The sequence below is a fragment of the Sciurus vulgaris genome (assembly GCF_902686455.1).
Source record: "Sciurus vulgaris genome assembly, chromosome: 2".
In the NCBI taxonomy this organism is placed as follows: Eukaryota; Metazoa; Chordata; class Mammalia; order Rodentia; family Sciuridae; genus Sciurus; species Sciurus vulgaris.
The window spans coordinates 69,017,457-69,040,249 of NC_136462.1; the positions used below are offsets into that span (position 1 = coordinate 69,017,457).

The following is a 22,793-nucleotide window of genomic DNA, read 5'->3' on the forward strand; positions in this document are numbered from 1 at the left end:
CAGTTTTCTCTGCCCCTCTTTCCCTAGCCTGTCTCTATGACAGAGATTTCACTTCTGTCCTTGTTCTGATCTCACTATGGTCAGTCCTGCCCTCTATTTCTTACAGGCAAGACTCTCCCCTTCCTGACCATCTCCAGCCCCAAAATGATAACCCTCTGAAGACTTTCCTGACTCCCAAGGATGCAGAAACCCCGATCCCCTCACACTGCTCTCTGCTTGCCCATGTGGGATACGTTTTATTCTTCCCTTGGACTTCTTGGTTTTGCCCCTTCTTAGGTATTGATGCATTCTGGGATACAGTAGCTGGACAGGCTCCTGAATCTCGACTAGATTCCTTCACCATCCTTACTTGCTATCCAGCTGTCTGGATTCATGCTAGAACCAAGAAAGTATATATGTACTGCAGGCCCTGACAGGCTCAACCATAGACTGAAACATAAGCCAAACAGCATTTTAGTATGTGCTCATGCTGGATAGCCAGGCAGAGAGCTTGACTCTAGAACTAGCAGACTAGTTGAAGAGTGAATTTTGCTGCTTACCAGCAGCATGATCTTAGGCAAGTCACTTGACCTTTATCTCATCACCTATAAAAGGGAGATAGGACTATCATCTGTCAAGATTATTCTGAATATTAAATGAGCTAACAATTGTGAAGTGTTGAGAAGGCAGTCAACATGGGGTAGCTAAAATTCTTGATGTATAGAGAATGCAAAATTGCTCTAGAGTGGCCTTGAGTCAAGTCATGAAGGGTTCTCCCTGCTTTCCTCATTCTCTCCTTGCCATTCCTTCCAATTTGCTATTAAGACCACAAAGAATTCATGCATGATAGAGAGAGGTGTCATGCCTATAACAGGACAGCATTTTTGCATTACAAGTCAGAAATATTTTAACTGTTTAATTGAAAAATAGGCCATGATACTTTTATTCCTCAGTTAGTGGGAAGAAAGCTTCACCTACAGCACATTAGCAGAACTTTCCTAAAGCTCTCAATCCTTCCCAAAACTGTTAGAGGATACCACACAACAAATTAAGTATAAATACCCATTAGCACTTTATTATACTGGACATATAGGAGATTATCTGTATAGTATGCTTAAGTTTAAAGGAGTCCAGTTACAAAGTAAACATTAATTAAAGGGTATTTTAAAATTTCCAAACAGAAATCTTTCCTGCTGCCAGTGTTAGAGCAGTTAATCTAGTACACTGGCAGTCATCATAGTTGCTTACGTATGGAATACATTTACTGTGATGAATTTTTATTAGAATTCCTGTTTATTCTTTGCTTGATGATAAAGGGAAGCACTAATGACCAGTTTGTATGGTTAATGAATGTTAAAATCTTCAGTTGTAGGAACAATCAATCAGTCTAATCAAACAGTATATTAATTTCAAATACCTTAGCTGACACTGTACTCTGACAGAGCTAATAAATAATTGAACTAGACTTTCAAAGGAGCTCTCTTTGTAACTCTCAGTTGACTTTTAAAGTTTAGCAGCAAAGATCTTGCAGAAGGGTCCCAAATCTTAGGGCTCATGTATATATACAGGAATTGTGCCATCTGGATGTGCTGGGAGCAGAACCCAAGTGTTGCCTGCGACTCAGACTAGTCTTCCACGACACGTCATGTTCAAACACTGTCTTTATAGCCTTAGGAATCCAAGCCTAAGAAAGTACAAAGCTTACAGCAGCACCTGAAGGAACAAATCTTTTGCTTAATAAAATAGTTGGAGTGGAAAATTTGCATAGAATGTAATTTTTTCCCCTTAACTCTCTTGTCCTATACACCTCTTAATTTCTTATGATTTCTAACATTTTCTGGTATGTCAATTCCAAGGAATATCTGACAGGATCCATTAGGAAATGATTCACATTAGACTTTGAATTTTTTCCATATTAAAGAAGTGCTACTCACTCTGTTCTCTCTCACTCCCTTCTTGTTTTGTATTAAATTATGTCAGCATTTTTAGCAAAATCTCCATTTCCTCAGGATTTAATTTAAACCATAAAACATAGCCCTGGGGCAAGAAAGTGGGAAACATTTCCAAGAGGAAGGACATTGGGATATTTATATAGCTAAGAAAGTTGCCTTTAGGAAAAAATGCATATACATAAATGGAACTGATAGGAAATTATTTGGTCAAATGCTATCTTTGATGACAACCCAACACAGACAATAATGCTCAACTAAGTAAGCATCTGTTTTGCTGTTGTTTTCCTAGACAAAATGCTTGGAACCTTTTATTTTTCTCCCTTCTTCTTTTTTGTGGTACTAGGAATTTAACCCAGGGGCACTTACCACTGAGCTACATCCCCAACCCTTTTTATTTTATTTTTAGTTTTAGACAGAGTCTTGCTAAGTTGCTAAGGCTGGCCTCAAACTTGCAATCCTCCTGCCTCAGCCTTCTAAGACCTGGTAAAGAGTATCTAGCAGAAGAGGCCTGAGTCACCATGTCCAGCTCTTATTTGGTACTTTTTAAAAAAGGCACAAATGATCTTGTTGTTGATGAAGTGATGAGTCCAAACAGGGTTAGACAAAAATCTGAGTATCTGAATGAAATCAAAAGAAGGTGGGTAGTAAATGAGGTTCCAGTGGAGAACCTGATATTCCAGAAATAATTCTGAATTAAATTAATTCATGCAAGGATCTGTCATTCTGTCATTCACTAACTTGCTTCATGGATACAGAATTTTGTTCTAAACCAAGGTATTATATAAAAAAAATCTCTCTCTCTCTCTCTCTCTCTCTCTCTCTCTCCCTCTCTCTGTCTCTCTCACACACACACTTTTCTGCAGATCTGTTCAAGAAACAAATAAAATTGGTGCTATTTATTTTTTTAATCTTGAAAGCAGGTTATTTATAGAAACACAATATATACCAAGAAAGGAACTAAAAGTGGCTACAGAAATGATGATGAGGACGATGAGGATGATGATGATAATGATGAAGAAGAAGAAAGAACCAAGATTCCACCTAAAGCAAGCAATAATCTGAACCAGCATACTGAGTAGTTTACAGCTTTGAGTTGCCTCTTCCAGGACTGTGTTTTCAGGATTTCCTTAAAATTTTAGGTGAAAGGGTTGGTGTTTATAAGAAATAAGAAACATATAACCTACAGAGTAGAAATGAAGAAACCAGACATTCTGTAAAACAACAACCAACAGATCTGATACAGCAACCTCTGGATGTCTTTGATTTCCTTTAAAAAGTAGTGCCTCCTGAAAGATTTTTCCTAAAAAAAAAAAAAAAATCTCAAGAAGATTAGGCTGAACTGAATATTCTAGTCAAACTTCTGGTGCTGGGAATGGCAAAATCATTAGGAGGCCTTGTAATTTGCATTCTCCCTATTTATTCCAGATCCAGGATGATTTGGTCAACTTTTTCACTGCTGTGACCAAAAGACCTGACAAAAGCAACACAGATGAAGAAAAGTTTATCTGGGGCTCAGAGTGTCAGAGGTCTCAGTCCATAGATGGTTGAGTCCATCGCTGCAGGCCCGAGATGAGGCAGAACATCATGATAGACGGGCATGGCAAAGAGAAGCAGTTCAGGACATAATCATCAGAAAGCAAGGAGCTCCACTCACCAGGGACAAATTGTAACCCCCAAAGGCACACTCCCAGTGATCCACGGCTTCCAACCACTTCCCATCTGCCAAGGGTTATGATCCAGTTAATCCACATCAATGAATTGATGCACTGATTAGGTTATAGCTGTCATAATCCGCCAGCGCAGTGGTGCACCACTGTAATCCTGGCAGCTCGGGAGGCTGAGGTAGGAGGATCTCAAGTTCAAAGCCAGCCTCAGCAAAAGTGAGGCACTAGGCAACTCAGTGGGACTCTGTCTCTAAATAAAATACAAAATAGGGCTGGGAATGTGGATCAGTGGTTGAGTGCCCCTGAGTTCAGTCCCCAGTATCAAAAAAAAAAAAAAAAAAAATTGTCATAACCCAATCATTTTATCTCTAAATTTTCTTGCATTGTCTTACACATGAACTTTTGAGGAACACCTCATATCTAAGCCACAACACAGGACTTTAATGAGCAGTACCACATCAAAACCTGGGAGGAGATATTTATCTGTCGAAAAGAGGAATATGATTTTAAAATAAGCAAAATTAACTATAACTGAATAAAGATGTACTTGTTTACCCTATGGTGAAAAGCAGAACACATGGAGATTTGAGGGCACAATGAAGAAAATCATATGTAGATAAGATTGAGGAAATCAATCTAAATGAGAGAAATTCCAAAATTCATGCATTTACTCTTTTTTTTAAATTCTGCAATATTCTGTCTAGTTCCTCCCCCAAACCTATAACTGAAGTGTCTGAGCATTGAGCATGAATTAGTTTCTTAAATTAGATTTTACTAAAGAAACAAAAGCAACAACAATCACAAACAGCTAGTCTTCAGAAAACAGAAAGAGAGTTTTTAAAAAAATCCTGTGTGTCATATTCTGCATCTTATTGAGCTGAGAGAGAATGGATTCAGGGTTAGCAAGAAAAACATCGAGGAAAAATAAAAAAATGTTCACTGTTTATCAGCCACTTTTGTGTTGGGGGTAGAAACTAAAACAAATCTGGGTTTGAATCTGAATCCTCTTCCCCCATGTTAACTGTGGACAAGTTAGTGAACTTCAATAAACCTAATTTCAAACATTTGTATATCTGAGATAATTTTAGCACAGAGCATCTACCTTATAGACTGTTAGGAGCTTTAAAGAAGAAAATATAAAATCCCATAGGGTGGGCCTAGCGCACAATAGGGGCATAATGACTCACAGCTATCACAATATATTTCCCATTTTGAACTGAGAGGAAGATAGCATGGCTGAATGGTAAAGAGCATAAGTTTTTGTATGTGGTTTGGTTAACTAATCTCTTTAGTACAATCACACGCATGGGATTCAATAAAATAAATATTGATTAGGCCCATTCTTGCACCCACTGTGCTGTAAATGGGGATGGGGTCTGCTTTTGTCTTGTATGCCCTAATGGGTTTATCTTGCAGGAATAACCAAGTCAGAAAGACGCCTGTCTAGACCACAGCAAGGTCCATAGCTCAAGGACTTTCTATTTCCTGAAAATAATCTTTTTTTTTAAAAAAGGCAGGTCCATTGTCTGTGAAATTCTATCACAACTGACACATTAGAGCAATCAAATACTGCTCACTATCTATCAGATTGACAATAATGTTAAAGTAACTTGTCTCAGCTCAGAAAATGCTTTGAAAGTCTATCTCACACTAATGATCAAAAACTGTTCTAGTGAATGCTCTTTTTCAATAATAAAGCTGATCAGAAACTCAAAACAGACAAGTAAGATCCAAAGTCATCTCACAAATCTTACCAAAATGAGAACTGACATGGGGCTATTTCCTAGCCTTGACTACACAGGTAATTCTGAAATAGCTAAAAATGAAAAATCCATTAGATGTTGTTCTAAAATAAGTTTTATAATGGTAAAAATTGCCTTTCTTCTCAATAAGGACTAGGGAAAAGGGAGTTCAATGATGGAAAGCAGGGGTTTTTCCTTCCATAAATAAACTTCACAGGGGCAGGGACTTTTGTCTTTTCTTCCTTATAACCCCTAGCACTTAAAACAGTGCCTGGCATAAAGTAAGTTATCGACTTTTTTTTTTTTTTTAACTGAGTGAATTGAAGGAAGACTTGCCCATGGTCTCATGTACTACTGAAGGGAGCTAAGGAAAGGTCCTGAAGTTAAACTGTGCTGTGGCAAAACCACTTGGAGAATCTCTGACTTTTAAGCTGATGCCACCTCTCAATTATAAAACCTAATAGACTTGAAAACTTGCTCAATAAAATAAGCCATACACAGGTCATATATAGTCATTCCTCAGTGTCCATGGAATATTTGTTCCAGGATACCCACATCCCTAGGATACCAAAATCAGTGCATGTTCAAGTATCTTACATAAAATAGTATAGTATTTTTTAATAACTGATCATATTCTCCAGAATACTTTCTAAAAATTCAAATACTTTAAGTAATACCTAATATAATGTGAATATGATGTAAATAGCTATTACATTATATTGTTTAGGAAATAATTGCAAGGAAAAAATTCTGCCCATGTTCAGTACAGATATATATCCCCAATTCTTTTGTACTTTATTTAGAGACAGAGTCTCCCTGAGTTGCTTAAGTCCTTGCTAAGTTGCTGAGGCTGGCTTGAAACTTGCAATCCTCCTACCTCAGGTTCCTAAACCACTGGGATTACAGGTGTGTGCCACTACACCTGGATCTTTCAAATATTTTTGATCCGTAGTTGGTTGAATCTATAGTCATGGATCCTATGGATTGATATGGAAGGTCAACTGTATTGTCCACTTCCATTTTTAACCAGAACTGGTAAATATTCTGAAATAGGTAATTTCAGAAAATAACCAGGGACAGAATAAAGATAGGTGGTTGCCAGGGGTTCTCAGGAGGAATGGGAAGTGACTGCTTAAGAGGTATGTGATTTCTTTTTGGAATGATGACAACGTTTTGGAGGTGGTAGTGAGATGGGAGTCTGGAGATACAGAAAAAGAAAGACAGACAGCCTTGAAAAAGAAGCACCCATGAACTGTTGAAATGCAAAACAAACATTGCTGAGCAACCAGGCCTGCTTCCGTGACCCACGCCCTTGCCAGCAAAAAGTAACACGTGGGCAATGTGCAAGTGCTGGAGAAACTGGAGTGAGATTGTGTAACTGTCCTAATTCCGCTAGTCCAGCCCCTGGCCATTGTCCTTCTATAAACATTAACATCCCAGACTAAGGGGTTGCTGTTTCTCCATCTGGAGATGGTCTGCATTTTCCCGTGAATGTGTATTTTTTACTTCACCCCAAAAGATGTCTCTTCCTTGAGAGAACCTGCATTCTCCCTTGATGTATGTCTGCTTTCCTAAATAAATCTGTCTGTGTGTCTAACTAGCTCATGCTGAAATTCTTTTCCATCTCATATGCCAAGGATCCCACTTGTCCTGAGTTGTGGTCCCCCTCTCAGGGAACTCCTCTGGTAGTTGGTTCAAATGAATTACTTACTTTAAAGTTATTAATTTTGGGGGAATTAAAGAACTACTGAATTTAAAAAATCATTTGTAACCTTAGAGATGGCAGGTCCTAGAGGTTGGCACCCAAGGAAACAAGTATTGAAGTAGTAGAGAGCAGCCCGCAGGAGTCCAGGATCCGTGGCAAAACTGCAATTCAAATTGGCAGCATGTGCCTACCAAGGTCATTTACCACTTTCTCGTCCTCTAGTACCAGTCTTGGAAGAGAATGGAAATGGAGAAACCATGAAGGTCACAGAATGTATTGGAAACTCTTCAATTATTCTAACACCTCTTCCTTCAACACCAGACACAGTAGCCCCTTCCAACTATATTTATTTAACAATCAAAACCCTACAAAATGCTGTTTTTGTTTATTTCTGAAAAATAGGTTGCTGAGAAATTTAATGTTTAATAAAAAGAGGGATCCTCAGGCTGTAGGAAAGAACTCCACAGAAGAAAGCAGAATACACAAGATATAAACATTTTTTCTTCCCTTTCTATAATTTCAATTTCATTGAAGGGTCTGCTCTAGTGAAGTACTATTTTGATTAAGAAACTATGGTATAATAAGAAATATATTTGGACTTTGGTCTTTATTCAAGTTTTCTAGCACAGAGCCCTTAAAACCCTCAGAATTTGCTGATAGGAATGTCTTGTTAGTCACAAAAAGTCACTTTTGATTACACCTGAGTTTATGCTAATGAGGTAATTTAGGTTGGACCCCTAGGTAGTCTGACAGGCTGGGGCTGGTCACCAGAAAGACCAACTGATTAGAGGGCTGGAACTTTCAGCTCCACTTACAGGGTCTCTGGAGAGAAGGGTGGAGCTGGATATGAAAAACTTTGAAAAATTCTTGAAGAAATTTGATGAGCTTCCAGGTTGCTGAACTCCTAGCAATGTAGGAAGGGTGGTGCACCTGGAGAGGCTCAGAAGCTTTGCCCAGTCCCCTCATCCTGAGCACCTCTTCCATCTGGTGATTCCTGTGTTGTATCTCTTTATAATAATTTGGTAAATGTAAATGAAGTGTTGCCCTGAGTTCTGTGAGCCACTCTAGCAAATTATTGAGCCCACGGGGGAGGTGGTGGGGATTTGAAGTCCTGTCAGAAGTAGAGAGAATGGTAAGATTGGCATCTGAAGTGGGGGAGGTCTTGTGGGACTGAGCCCTTTACCTTGAGAGATCTGACACTGATTTTAGGTAGATAATGTGAGAACTGGATTAAATGTTAGGACACCTGGCTGGTATGCAGGAAGTAGAGTTACTTAGTATGGAAAAAACTTACACATTGCTGTCAGGAATGTTGTGTGTAGACAAACAGTGTTTTCATAAAGAAGCAATATACTGAGTAATATAATGAGTGCTAATAAGTTAATGTCCTTTAAATACTTCATAGTTTCTAAATATTTCTTAGAAATTTGGCATTGATGACAGTATTAAAGCTAAGTGACAACAGATGACCAAGTTGTGTTTCTCTTAAGTGAATTGTATAAATAATTTTATTTATCTCTGTTTATGTATGTATGTATGTATGTTTCTATCTATTTTGAGATGGGGTCTCACTGTGTTGCTATGTTGCCCACACTAGGCTCAAGGGATCCTCTTGCCTTAGTCTCCAGAGTAGCTGGGACTACAGGTACAGGCATGCAGCATGTACCTGAAAGAATGGACATTTTTTAGGCTGTCTGTTTTATCTCAACTCCCTAAGGTTTCCCTCCCAGTAATGGGAACAAAGCCCTTAAAGCTGTTCTTTGTTCCCAAACAGAGAGTAAAAGAGTAAATTGAGCCTGATAGCCAGATAGTGCTCAAACAGTAGGATTACCAGAAACTATTGACCAGAATCTACAGCCTGTTGTAAAACATTGTGAAACATGTTGTCAGCAAACCCAGACCCCCTTTGAAATTTTCTGGCAGCTTTGTTCCCCCTTTTCCCCCTTTCATGTGTGACCCCTCCCGATGTGTGGTTTCTGCCTTTATAAACCTACAAGATTTTCTGCTAGGGACTCGACTCCTCGAGTTGGGTCCCAGCGCGCTGGAATAAACACCTCTTGCGGTTTGCATCAAGTGACGCCTCCTGCGGTTGATTGGGGTTGCCGTCCATCCATGGGACAGAGTTGGGGTTTCCTTTTTGGGGGCCTTACATTTGGGGGCTCGCCCGGGATAAGATGGCCCCCCCTCATCCGCGGAGTCGACCTTGGAGGTAAGAAGGGGTACCCCGAAGTTGTCTGTCTTTGTCTTGTGTTTTGTTAGTTGGTCTGGTTCTGTGAGCGCGCTTTCGGTTTCGGTGGCAGCCATTCGGTGACTCGTGAGAGTGGCCGAACAGTGGCCGGCAGACGTGCGTGGGGGGCCACAGGTTGCAGCCCTGGGGGACGCCCTAAGGGTGGAAGGAGAGCCAGGGACGCCTGGTAGTCTCCGTCGGTAAGGGCGCTGATGGGGTTCAATTGGTGGATCAGAGATTGGCACCCGTCTGTATCTGGTTCTGTTGTGTGTTTGTGGCGGACAAGGTGGAGGAAGGGTTGGAACAACTGTGGGGTTCTCGGCCCGGGCTACTCTCGGGTGGACCCCAAAGGTTCCTTCTCTGGACTCCCCCTCCCGACAGCCCTGAAGGATAACTTAGCAAAGTAGCTTCAGTCTCAAAAGTAATGAAAAATAAGGTCTCATAATTTTAACATCCAACCTGTCCGGATGAGGTGGCTAAAATGCCTTAGACACAGAGTTTCTGTTAAAACCTGTTAGATCCTTCCAGATCTCAGTCAAGGCTTACATTGAAATATAAATAAAAGAAGCCTAAAGGCTTAGTAGGAGACCGGTCTCAAACCCAGGGAAAGAAAAGGTAAAAAGAGTCTTTAAAACTCCAGCAAAGTAAATGCTATATTTTTAATTATATGTTTTTTTTGAGCTCATGATTTTTTTTTTTTTGATCAGTTCTATTTTTTTTATTCAACTAGAGTTTTTGAACATCTGTTAAACTGCAATGGAGATTCACCTATAAAGTTACAAGGGCTTGATTTTGTGTTATTTGTATGTTGTGCTGTCTGATGTCATGTTTTGTCTGTATCAAAACTGAGCGCTCCTAAAATTAAAATTTAAAAATGGATCCAGATACTTTTAATTCACGTGATTTAAAAAGGTTCAAATTGGGTAAACTTAATAAAAGTAAAATGTCTTTGAAAATAACTTGCAAGTCTCTAGGTGGTCAAGCTAATAAAATATTGATGTTAATAAAATGTCTAATATCAATTGTTTCTAGGACTTTTCTTCAACAGGAAAGAGACAGCAAATACTGTACAGAACACTTGTCTGATATCTTGGTTTTTACAGAATAAGTGAATTAGAGTTAACATGTATGGGATTACTCTAATGTGTTTGTAGAGACATCTGATTAATTTACAAAGTTAAAATGCTAATTGTTAAATAACATCGAGTACTTTTAACTCCTTAAATTCCATGGGGTATCATACTTAAACATTATTGGTGTTTTCATAGGTTGGTAAATAAAAGGGTTTAAACTTGCTTTGTGTCATCACTAAACTAAAAACAAGGTTACTAAGAGTTATGTCCTAACAAGTGCAATTCTATATACAAAGGGTCCCAAAAAGTTTCAACTGTGTTTCAATTAGAGTACTATAAATAACAGAATATTTAATCTTATTAAAATAGAGTAATTTATCTAAATTCAGAAATTTCATAAGAGTTGTTTCAGAATGTGAACAAAAAGGGGACAATGAATAGGAAAGAGAAAATAAAAGGTTCTGGGTATGGAAATATATTTAGTAAAAGGAAAAAGGAAATGTTTCTGGGTAAGAAAGTGCTTGTGTGATGAAATACATGAGGGTCTAAGTAAGAGCTAAGAAAGTCTGTGTAAGTAAAGGGCAAGTTTCAACAAGTTTGTGTGTAACTAAGTTGGTTATATGTATGTGAGACAGCTGAAACTATTGAAGGTTTTTCCTAAGGTGAAATACTAACGTTCTGATATAAACCAAAGTTTAATCTATATGGTAGAATGACATGGTAAAATGACAAGAATTTGAAACACTAATTTACTCTTAACTTTGTGTCTATTAAGTTTATTCTTTAGAACAATTAGTCTTAAAAATTGGGGTGTATACAATTATGGTTAAACAACTATTATAGAGTATTGTACTTTGTTACAGAGTATACATTTCTCTTTAAAAACTCAATTTGGTAAGATAAAAGTGTCAAGGTATTTGTGAAATGGTCACTATTTGTATATTAAATGTGTTCATATTTTTCAGGACCACAAGTTTTTAAAGCAAGGAATTTATTAAGCTCTGCTATCCTCCAGATTAAACTTGTCTGTAATGGTAATCTTAAACTTATAAAGAGTAAATTTTATTGGGGATTTATTTCTATCATTTAATGTTCTATTATAGGACCTGCTATCAATAGGGTATGTGTAAAATTTGTTACTTTTTACACTGAGATAAAGAATTTCAAGTGTAAATGTATTTCTAAACATTAGAGTCTGATTTGTTTAAAGGTTAATATTGTGAAATATGAAAGAAACATGAAAACATTTTGCCATTTAATCACAAAAGGAAAGTTAAAAGCTCTCTCAGTGCAGGCCATTTAGCTCATGTCGTAGAGTTCCTGACTCTCAAGCGGGAGGACTGGGTTTGAGTCCCAGCACTCTCAGATTGTGGAAATAACAAAAGCTCTCTCAGCCTTTCTTTGATTCATGTTTTAGATACTATGTTAAATTGTGTTAATTATAAAGTTTATATAGACTCAGGAAACAGTATATGTAAACTACTTAATGGTATTTAAGGAAAAGAAGCAAAGATCAACATCAGAATTAGAACACTTAAGATCTGTAAAGAGCCCTGCCTTACCTGAGATAAGGCTCTGCCTCCCACCTTACTGCATGTTAGAGTGACTCCAAAATAAGCCAGACTTCAGCTTATTTAAAGTTATAGTCAAAATATTGGTTCTTGTTGTAAAAGTACTGTGATCTCAAATAGGGGATAGAATGTAGTTCTCAATCAAAATTCAAGATAGCTATTATACAAGCTGAATATATTTTTACTCTTGCTAATTTCATTTTGTAAAACTGTTACCTGTTAATGTTTTGCAGAAGTAGCTGCTCCAAGAACAAACAACCTAGGTAACTTGTGATAATAAGCCATCACCTATAGAATAGATAGTGGTAACTTCCAGTACTAATGCAGACTCCAGTTAGATAAAAGGGTAAATAACTGTAAAGTTATGGGCATTAAAGTTAAAGCCCATTACTCTTAATTTATGACTGGTGAGACTGGCTTGCTGGATAATTAAGATCCAACTTAGAAATTGGAGTTAAATACAGAGGTCAAGAAAAGTCCATATTTGGGTCTTGCCCTCAACGTTAGCCTGAACCCAGGGAATAAGAGAACTTCTCTAAGGAGCGTTGCAACTCTGGGTCACACAACCTCCTGATCAAGGAGATTGTTGAGACTAGAGGATGAAAAATTATCCAGTGCATCTGCTGCAGAGGAGGGTCATGGAAAAGGGGAAACATCCCTTGATGTTTCTAAAGGAAGTCACCTCATCAAGAGACCCTGCCTAATCAAAGTCACTGGTGGAGCTAAGGAGCCGCTCTTAAGTTCTGTACGAGTGACCCCTGTGGGAACTCAGCTGACTCTTTAACAAGACAGGAACCAGGTCAATTTGACCAGCTTGATCTTAGATACCCAGCAAAACAGTTAAAACCAAAATATAGCCATTCTTGGGCATTTAAAGGAAATAATGATTAAATGTAACTTAAGATGTACACTTGTATTAGCCCACTAGAATAAAGGCTGGAAGCTACAAATGAAAGAAAGATTCTTCAGCAAATGTGCCTGATAACTATCAAGAGAAACTGCCAGAGTCAGAAGTTTTTAGTCAGTTTAAGACCTTCCTAAGCTACACAGGTAGACTTAATCTATGTTTGCTAGTATGATTATCTATTCCTAAGTAACAGAAGTATAGAGATCTCTAGTAAACACAGGTTATACCAATAAAGGGATATTCTACAAAATCAGATGACATTAAGTAGCTTAACTATATTTTCTGGGGACATCTATGACAATGTTAAAGTCCCCAAATAAAGGCCTTGTTCTCTCCAGCCTTTGCTAGGCCTAGTTATGGGAACAATTTCTCAGTTCTTTCACCTCCTGGTGAGAGATTAACTTCTGTCATTTTCATGATACTCAGTGGCATGTTTCAGATGCTGCAACATTTACTTTGTGCTAATCTCATTTCAGTACTCATGTCTTTTTGTTCTTCTATCATAGAAGCAGCTGCCCCCAGATGACTTTACAACCTGCTCTTCCCCAACCAGGCTTCTTCCTGGGACCCCTTGATTGACCCGATTTTTAGAAAAGGAACTCCAAGCTGCTTGCCCCACGCCACCCACTTCCAGCTCGAAGAAGCTAGAGCGGTCATCGACCTCCTTCCCCAGCAGCATGGAGTTCCTGAGATTAGAGGGGGGAATGAAGCCAGAATTGGGAACAGGTAGTTAGTGTAGAAATAGGGGATCGGGTCAAATCGAGGAAATGGCCATAAAATCATCTGCCTCTGGAAGTTGGAGACTGCCCCTGGAAGAATGGAATGTCAAGGATCTCCGGAGCCCATTGATTACCAAATTTACCTGCCTTTATCAAGGACTGTTTATCAAGGACTGCAAACAAGGGGCTGCTAATTGGTGGCCCGCCCCCTGGGCTCTTGCCTGCCTGAAATCACCTAGTCACCTTCATCAGGGAAAGAGTAAGTGCTGTACAGGTACTAATGCTCAGGCAACAATACCAGTCCCTCCGCCAAGGAAATAGCTTTGGAGAAGAGTATATAGAGACAGAAGTTCCATGATTAGAACTTACCAGAAAAGAAAATGGGGAAATGAAAGAATGGACATTTTTTAGGCTGTCTGTTTTATCTCAACTCCCTAAGGTTTCCCTCCCAGTAATGGGAACAAAGCCCTTAAAGCTGTTCTCTGTTCCCAAACAGAGAGTAAAAGGGTAAATTGAGCCTGATAGCCAGATAGTGCTCAAACAGTAGGATTACCAGAAACTATTGACCAGAATCTACAGCCTGTTGTAAAACATTGTGAAACATGTTGTCAGCAAACCCAGACCCCCTTTGAAATTTTCTGGCAGCTTTGTTCCCCCTTTTCCCCCTTTCATGTGTGACCCCTCCCGATGTGTGGTTTCTGCCTTTATAAACCTACAAGATTTTCTGCTAGGGACTCGACTCCTCGAGTTGGGTCCCAGCGCGCTGGAATAAACACCTCTTGTGGTTTGCATCAAGTGACGCCTCCTGCGGTTGATTGGGGTTGCCATCCATCCATGGGACAGAGTTGGGGTTTCCTTTTTGGGGGCCTTACATACCCAGCCCATATTATTTGTATTTCTTTAACACACGCTGTAGGAAAAAGTTATTTTCCCACCCAACTCTCAAGGTTTTACTAGAAAAAGAATTTATTTCCACTAGCAAATAAATTATTTTATCTTGGCCGTTGCTTTATATGTAAACAACTGAAATCTTTAATTGTATTTAGAACAGCATGAATAGGAAAACCGTTGCTTCCTCCTCTGTCTCTCTTCTGTGTTTCCTTGGAATTTTCTTCCTGAATTTCAAGAAGTTCCTAAATTTTTAGTTATTTAAAAATAAATTTTTACCAAAATTTAGGAAGAGGTTTTTACACAAAAGGAAATTCTCTTTCTGATCTCTACAATACTATGCAGAACTGAAACAAATAAAAAGAAGTTCAAAAGAAAAATAATCTCAATGAAATTGTAAAAAGCCCACATGCAATAAAATGGTATTTTATTCTCTCCACCGCGTAGTAAATCTATCCGGGCAAAAATGACAGACCCACATGCCGGTTGCATAAATGATTTTCCCCTCGAATGCTAACATCTGGCCTCAGTTTTCTAGCATTGTTCTAACTCTTTGGTGTTTGCTTTCTGACTGTCAGGAGTTGAGATAACACTTGAGTTTTGTGCCTCTGGTTGTAGTTTTTGTACCTTTGCCTTAGGGAGAAGTATACTCTTCTTGCTTCTTTAAAAAGGATCTTACATTAATAAAAACCTACATTTTGCTCAATATTGGGGACTGAACCCAGGGCCCTGCAAATGCTAGGCAAGTACTCTACCACTAAGCTACACTCCCAACCATTTTTAAATTGTATTTTGAGACATGATCTCGCTAACTTGTCTAGGCTGACCTTAAACTTGTGATCCTCCTACCTCAGCTCCCTATGGGTAACTGGGATTACAGGCATATAATAGTGCACCTAGCAAAACACACAGTTTTTAAAACCTACAAAAATATTGGTAGTAAAGAGGAGGTGAAGAGTCATTTAAACAAGTGACATTTTCTAACACACCAGCTTTTCTGTGAGATAGAATTAAGCTCTCAACTTTCACACTGTTTTTTTAAGAACGTAAAATTCATGTTATGATTCTCAGGTAGCCTCGGGTACGAGGAGAATTTTGTCAACATGCCAAGGTCTGCCTAAAAAGGCACAAATCAAATAACAGAGCTTACCCATGTCCAGGATCCGTGCCCTTTACAAAGTACCCACTGGAGTGCCCCCTTAAACTTCAGTTTTGCTTTCTGTAGTTTCAGTTACTCAAGGTCAACTATGGTCTGAAACTATTAAATGGTAAATTCCAGAAAGACAATTCTTAGGACCTGAATTGCATACTTTTCTGAGTAGCAATGAAATCTTGCTCAACTCTGCCCCATGCTACCTGGGACATGACTCATCTGTTTGTCTAGTGTAGCCATTCTGCACACGCTTACCCTCCTGTTAATTACTTAGTAGACAACTTCATTATCAGATCTACTGCTGTGGTATAGCAGTGCTGTGTTCAAGTAATCCTTATTTTACTTAATAATGGCCCACAGCATAAGAATAGTGATGATGGCAATTTGGATTTACCAAAGAAAAGCCAAAGTACTTTACGTGAAAAGCTGAAAGTTTTCAATTTAACAAGGACAGAAAAAAAAAAGTGTATGCTGATATTGCTAAGATTCACAGTGAGAATGAATCTTCTAATGGTGAAATAGTAAAGAACTAAAAAGAAGTTTGTGCTTTCAAACTTCTTTCAAAGTTCTCGCTTTCAAACCTCAAACTTCATTGAGTGATAAATGCTTAGTAAAGATGGAAAAGACATTAAATTTGTGTGTATATAGGAAAAAAAAAAAAAAAAACAGTATACATAGGATCGGATATGCTGGGGGCCTCGGAACATATTCCCAGAAGATGAAAAAGGAAGGTCTACTCTATTCATTGAGAGAATTTTTTATCTATTCATTCTCAAGGAGGATATACATCAACAGCTAACATTGTATCATTATGGCTTTTAATTGCTAACTCCTCTCAGATAAACAAGGTGTGATTTTTGTTGTTTTTTTAATTTTAAGTCTATGATTATACCTCATCATTCACAGAAATTAAAAAGAATAAAACATTAACCAACTTGGATTAGGAAATTATGAATGATCCAAAATGGCATGTAATATATCAGTTTTTTTCTTTTTTCTTTCTTTTTTTTTTTTTTTTTAATTTTACCTATGCCAGTCACTATGCTTTTCTAACATTTATCATCTGATTGGCCCAATTTTATCTGATTAATGGGCAGGTTGGCTATGATTCATTTTCTTGAGATGGTTTAACCCTTGTTTTTACATTTGATTTTATTTCATTTGATTTATACCACTGTTTTAATAGACTCCCATAAAGATAACTGCTTTTAGACTCAGAAGGAACTAGAGTCTCAGAATTGCTAAGAAACCTCCCTTGAGCTATCACTGCTCCCATCACAAAAATGACGAGAGTTTACAAGCTACAACTGATGCTCAGAAGGTTGCCTGAAATTTCAGGATGAATCTTCCTAGGAGGGAATAAATATTTTTGAAGTAGGTTTCCACAAGATTTTATACTTCTGATTCCTATCCTGGAATCCTTAGATATATTAAAAATGTAGAACCCTGGGGGATTTTCTTTTTGAGATCTCATGAGAAAATACTAAATATTCTAAAATGCCATTAAATTAAAACTTAATTTTGACTGGAAACTCTGATTCTGGGGTCTCTTGGAGACTCTTGAGAGTTTTAAATGTCAGGACCTTAATTCAAACTGTAACCCAAATCACAGATTTCTAAATCAAAGAAATGCAAATCTCAACCTAAAGGAAAATGATGTCAAAATTTAAGTTTATTTTGTAAATTAAAAAAAAAAAAAAAGAAACATTAGGAGTTCAGGGTCATTTCAATCCCTTAAAATTCTTTTGCAATGTAAAAATTAGTCAAAAATAACAATGAGCCCTAAACTCTTTGGCTCTTTAAGTTGAGAACTAAGAGAATATGCTGATTTTATAGTGCAGAGAGGCAAGGCACTGAGTAGCCAGTGAAGCTGATTACCTGGGTCAAACCTTAATTTACTACTCTAGTCACTTGACAATGGTAGCATTTGTGACTGATATCTCTGCTTTGCTTGCATTCAGTGCAGGGTAGCATACTTTGCACTATGTATGACTTGGTTTTTTTCCTCTTAATAAATAGAAAGTAATCAGGGAAATAGACTGCTTAGATGACCTCTACTCTTACCAAACCAGCAATAGTTTTTAAAGGTCTCTCTGTAAGACATTCTCCTGGCAAACGTTTTTGCTGCTCTTAGGGAGCAAAAGGAATTTTTGGATAAATGTAGAGATCCCTATGTGTACCTACAGATAGGTTCCATATTAAGCTGACAAAGGCTTTATTTTTTCTTCAATATTAAAGACCCCACCACCACCAAATTAATCATTTTCTTTCATTATTTAGTAAAGTATTTGATGAGCTGTGACTCCATAAACTTTAGGAACTCATTTATTATGTTGCCTGATCAGACCTTGCATTTATTTACACATCGTACCCATAAAACCCAGCTTTCATTAGTGCTGGGGAGGAACAGTCCTGCTTCCTTTTCTGGGGAAGGTGAAGCTGGAGAAGATAATTAACCATGAAACAATAAGGAGGCTTGCTGGGTAAGCAGTAGTGTGAAAACAGTTACTCCTCACAAAAGAGGGGAAATTAGCTTGCTGGATAAAAAAGGAAGTGTCAGATTGAAGACTGAAAGGCCTGCCAACAGAAGTAGATAGCTCTATGCATCATTAATGAAATTTTTTAACACTTAAACACCACAGCTGTCCACATTTAAATGCATGTAAATGCCATGTGTTTCTAGAGATTAATATGCATGTTAAAATATTTCTTTCCTCCTTAAACTTCTAGATGTTGTCTCTGTCTGTTTCATTTCACCTACTTTCTTTCTAAGAATAAAAATGCACCAGTTTTCTCAGCATTGTGTCCTCATTTCCAGAGCCCATGTACATGACACATCCTGGAGATGGGCAGCATGCTCATTATAATTTAACAAACACATTATTTTACATTCATAATACTGATATTTTAGTAAACAGAAAGTTTGTTTTGATTTTGCTGCTTCACAGAGTGAAGACTTATGATGTGCATTTCCTTTCAAAACTTCCTCCTGGAGCATTAGTGTTCCCTGAAGCAGCCCCATTTTGGCAGAAATTCAGTTCTGTGCAGTGCCAAAAGAAATAGAATAAACAAACACTGCTCCATGCAGCTGGTGAGATAATTTACATATTACTGCACACCAAACATGAAGACCTGAATATGGATTAGAGCTACGGTGATGACACAAATGTCATATAGATAAAGAGAAACAAAATCCAACACATCGTTGTTTATTTTACCACTGCTACTGTATGAATGCTGCCCAGAAAAAAAAAAAAAAAAAAAGAAGAAGAAGAAGAAGGGAATTGCTTTTGAAAATTGGAATCCCTTCTGTATTTGAAGTGGAGTTCTTTCAGACTGTAACACAGGAAAGAAAGAAGCAAAAAGGCATAGGTTATTTTGGATTCCTGAATCTTCCCACTTTTGCCTTGTCAGTTAAAGCAATTTTCAAGTGCATAAATTGGGATGAGATGGCCAGTGATCACACAGGGATAACTTTTAAAATACAAAGATACCTGAATTCCTATCTAGCCCGTTCTCTACCCTTGATAATTTCAACTGAACATTGAGATCTTTGAGAATGAGGTTCTTGGTTAGGGTGTTGGAATAGGCAGTGTAGGTCCATTAAAGTTCCTTCAGGAGGTGCCATTCAGTGGGCAGGACTTGCCCAGAGTTCTCAGCTAACATGTCTTCTCTCCTCATTCCTTCACATGCAGGTTACTGCAAATCAGTTGACCCTTCCTGACCTCAGCTATATTTATGTACGGAAGAAGGGCCACCTCTCTGGATACTTACTTATGTGACTCTTTTTCTTTCCCCATCCTGGGGATGAAAAGAGCATATGAAGAGATAAGAAAGTTAACACAAATAATGATGGTGGTGATAGGGTGAAGAATAAAGAGAAAGTGAATAGTTTTAGCCCCCACCAAATTAAAAATCTTTTATCCCAGATTAGACAAGGTTGACTTTTTACATTCAAAACTGCTTTTGAAGTGGGATAGTTCTAACAGCCTTTAGCCCTTTAATATTTAGAAGTGATTGTCATGAGTACTTTTGATTAAGTATAAAAACAAAGGGAAGAAATTAAGGCCATGTGGGTGAATCTACTTAGTTGACTATCACTAAATTTTAATAATTAAGGAATGTTCTTTAAGATTTAAGGGAAAAAACATTTGAGAAGAGTTAAGACAATTGGTGCTATTTCACCAGGTGAAGAAGAGACTACTTTTTTCTATAGTATTTGAAAAGTTACTCTGATATGGACAATGAAAATGATCTCTGTTTCTACAACTCAAACCCAAGAAATGGAATTACAGTGCAGCAAGAAAAAGTAGGTGAGATACACAAGAAGGATTTCCTATTTAAAATGCAATTAAGCCTTCTCATTGATTCTCATGAAACATTTTGAAACCTTATCTTGAAACTTAAAAAAAAAAAAAAAAACAGAAGAAACAATAATGTGTTAAATATGATCCTACATATCATTTCCAAACCAGACTTCCTAAAATAAATTCATTCATCATATTACTTCCCTTGTTAAACCAAACCAAACTTCACCCCCCCACTCATATATACACAAAACTTCTGGTATATATCTTATCTTCTTAATTATCTGGACTGACTTTTAAGGCATTCCATAATTTGGACACATAAAATGACTGAAATTCAATTCATAGTGCTCCTGTGAAGCTAACCTACAGTATAGCAACTCCTATTCTCTTTGTCACTATGCCTTTGTTCACAGTAGGCATTCAATTAATATTTTTGAATGAATGAGTGTTGTTTCTAAAGGCCCTCACACAAATTTCTTAAAAGTATGTCATAAATTCCTCTTAAGATTTCTTGGTTACTCAGCCCTCAGAGGTCTTTGTCTCATTTGATTTGACAATGTGATAGAACCACATAATTTAGCACTTACATTTGTTTATTCATTCAGCAAATGTTCACTGAATACTTAGTACATGCCCAAGCACCGAATAAATGCAAAGATGACTCAAGTACAACTCATCTCTCAAAGATTTTGCAGTTTTGTATTAGTTTTGCAATGTATGCCATTGCTTTCATCCCAGATTTTTAGCAAACTTACTGTCTCATCTATGTTAGTATTATCTTACTATTATAGTTTGCAAATTCCTTGAGAATGAAGATCACATTCTGTACTATATCTCTCCAGGCAAATCCCAGAATAATACTGAGTATATAGCAGATACTCATGGGGTATATTTTGATCGTTTACTTATAGTTTCAGTTTCTTCTAATCATGACTCAATGGAATCATACTAAAAGTAATCCATGCAAATAGATCAAGAATTCAGAATCCAATACATACTTGCAGAATCATCAATGATATGTGGATGGTATTATGATCATAGGAAGAATATTTAATCTATGTTAAAATAGCTTTGGTTTTTCAGATCCTGGGCCTATGGACTTACCTGTACTATTTTATACTGCTACTTTCTTCTATGTAAAATTACCTTTACAATTTTGATATTTTAATTTAAGCCCCTGAATGACTAAAACAGTGTATTTTTTTGATATTCAGTAAATGCTATTATTTATATATTAAGGAATCATAAACACAATTCAAAGAAACTGACTGATCTAAATATCAGACCTGAATGTAAAAGAAAATCAGAGGTAAATCTGATCTTCCTGTAACAGGGTAAGAAAATTATTTGACCCCCGTGGCATTTACACTTAAATGTTTTCTCTTTAATCAAAATTTAAATGTGACTATTGCTTCATGATCAGCAGGTTGATACTGGGGTTTAATACCTATTATTTCTAGACGAGTGCTTCCCAACCTTTTTCAAGCCATGGCACATAGGAAATGCTAATAGACTTGCATGCTCAGAAGAAAGAAGGAGACAGTTCATTGCAGAAGGCCATGAGCCTGGACTCCTCCCAGTTCCCCTGTTTCACATAAGGGTGTCAATATCCTCGCCCATGTCTAACTAATTCAGGGGACACGACTGGGCAGTTCTGCACAAGATAACTATAATTAGAGATTAGAGGTTTCTTTGATTGGTAAAAGTCTGAATATATGAGAAGGTAGAGAGGTAGTTCAACAAAGACTAAATGGCAGACTGAGATAAAAAGAAAAATTAAGTCAGTAAAAGACCAAAGCAAGTTATTATGAACTTTTTTGACAAACTCATTCATTCAATAAATATGTATTCAGAAAATTTATGTATTCAACACATTTATTGAATATGAGGTACCAAGTAAAAACAGATAAGGCTGACTCTTAGGATCTACTGGATCAGAGTATAATCTGACATGATACTAAAGGTAGATCTGATTTATTCTAGGATGTCAGGAAGAGTTTACCTGGGAAGTGTCTTTTAATTTGAGTTCTGAAGGATAATAAGAATTTTCTGGGAAGGAACACAGGGTGTTGATGAATGGTGAAAGCAGAAAGAATGAGACTCTGAGGCAGGAAGAGGAATGCTGCATTTGAGGGTCTGACAGCAAGCAGAGGGTCTGGCCTGCAGAAAGACAGGGTATATGCCTGGAAATAAACCCCAGGGAAGCAGGTAAGGTGAGATAATCAGATTAGTGTTTTTGAAAGATTATACAGACCTCAGGGTAGAGACCAGACTGGACAGGAGCAAAAGTTGGTGCAAAGAAGGCAACTGCAATGGTACAGGTAAGAATATGCATAATAACATTTATTAAATACATTTTTTTATGCTCAGCAGTATCCTAAATACATATTACATAATTTATAAGAGACTCAGCTTGGACTAAGGTGGTGATAGTGCACTTTTGGAGAAAAATGAGTAGATAAGAGGTCTTCATAAAGTAAAATCAACCAGACCTAATGAAGAGCTGGATAGACTGATACTGAGTAAAGAGTCAAGGATGACCATGTGCTTTGGCTTAAAACAACTGAATAAATTTTAGTATATTTCCTTGAGATTCAGAATATTAGAGAAGGATCAGGTTGTCAGGAAAGATTAGGAGTTTTGTTTTGAACAAAATGAGTTTGAAATATCTTGGGGAGATCACAGGACAGCTGTTCTGCTGTACATTTGTGTGCCTAGAGTTTTTGAAGCTATGGGTGGGGCGAGAGCACCCAGAGAGAAAGAATGAGATGAAAAAAGCATCCAAACTGAAAAGCTAGGTAAAGGGTGATGAATAAAAGAAGACAAAAGATCACTGCGGACCAGAGTAGTCAGATAGACTGGGGAATAGGAGGTAATCTGAGATGAACTCTAAGAGTTAGGTG

At 37.5% G+C, this 22,793-nt stretch overlaps 1 protein-coding gene across 2 annotated transcripts in view; it reads right to left on the reverse strand.

Annotated features, from left to right (window-relative positions):
* The window catches only part of AKAP6 (A-kinase anchoring protein 6), a 481,595-nt gene that overhangs the window by 13,375 nt on the left and 445,427 nt on the right, over window positions 1-22,793 (reverse strand). The gene's annotated exons all lie outside the window — the stretch shown is intronic.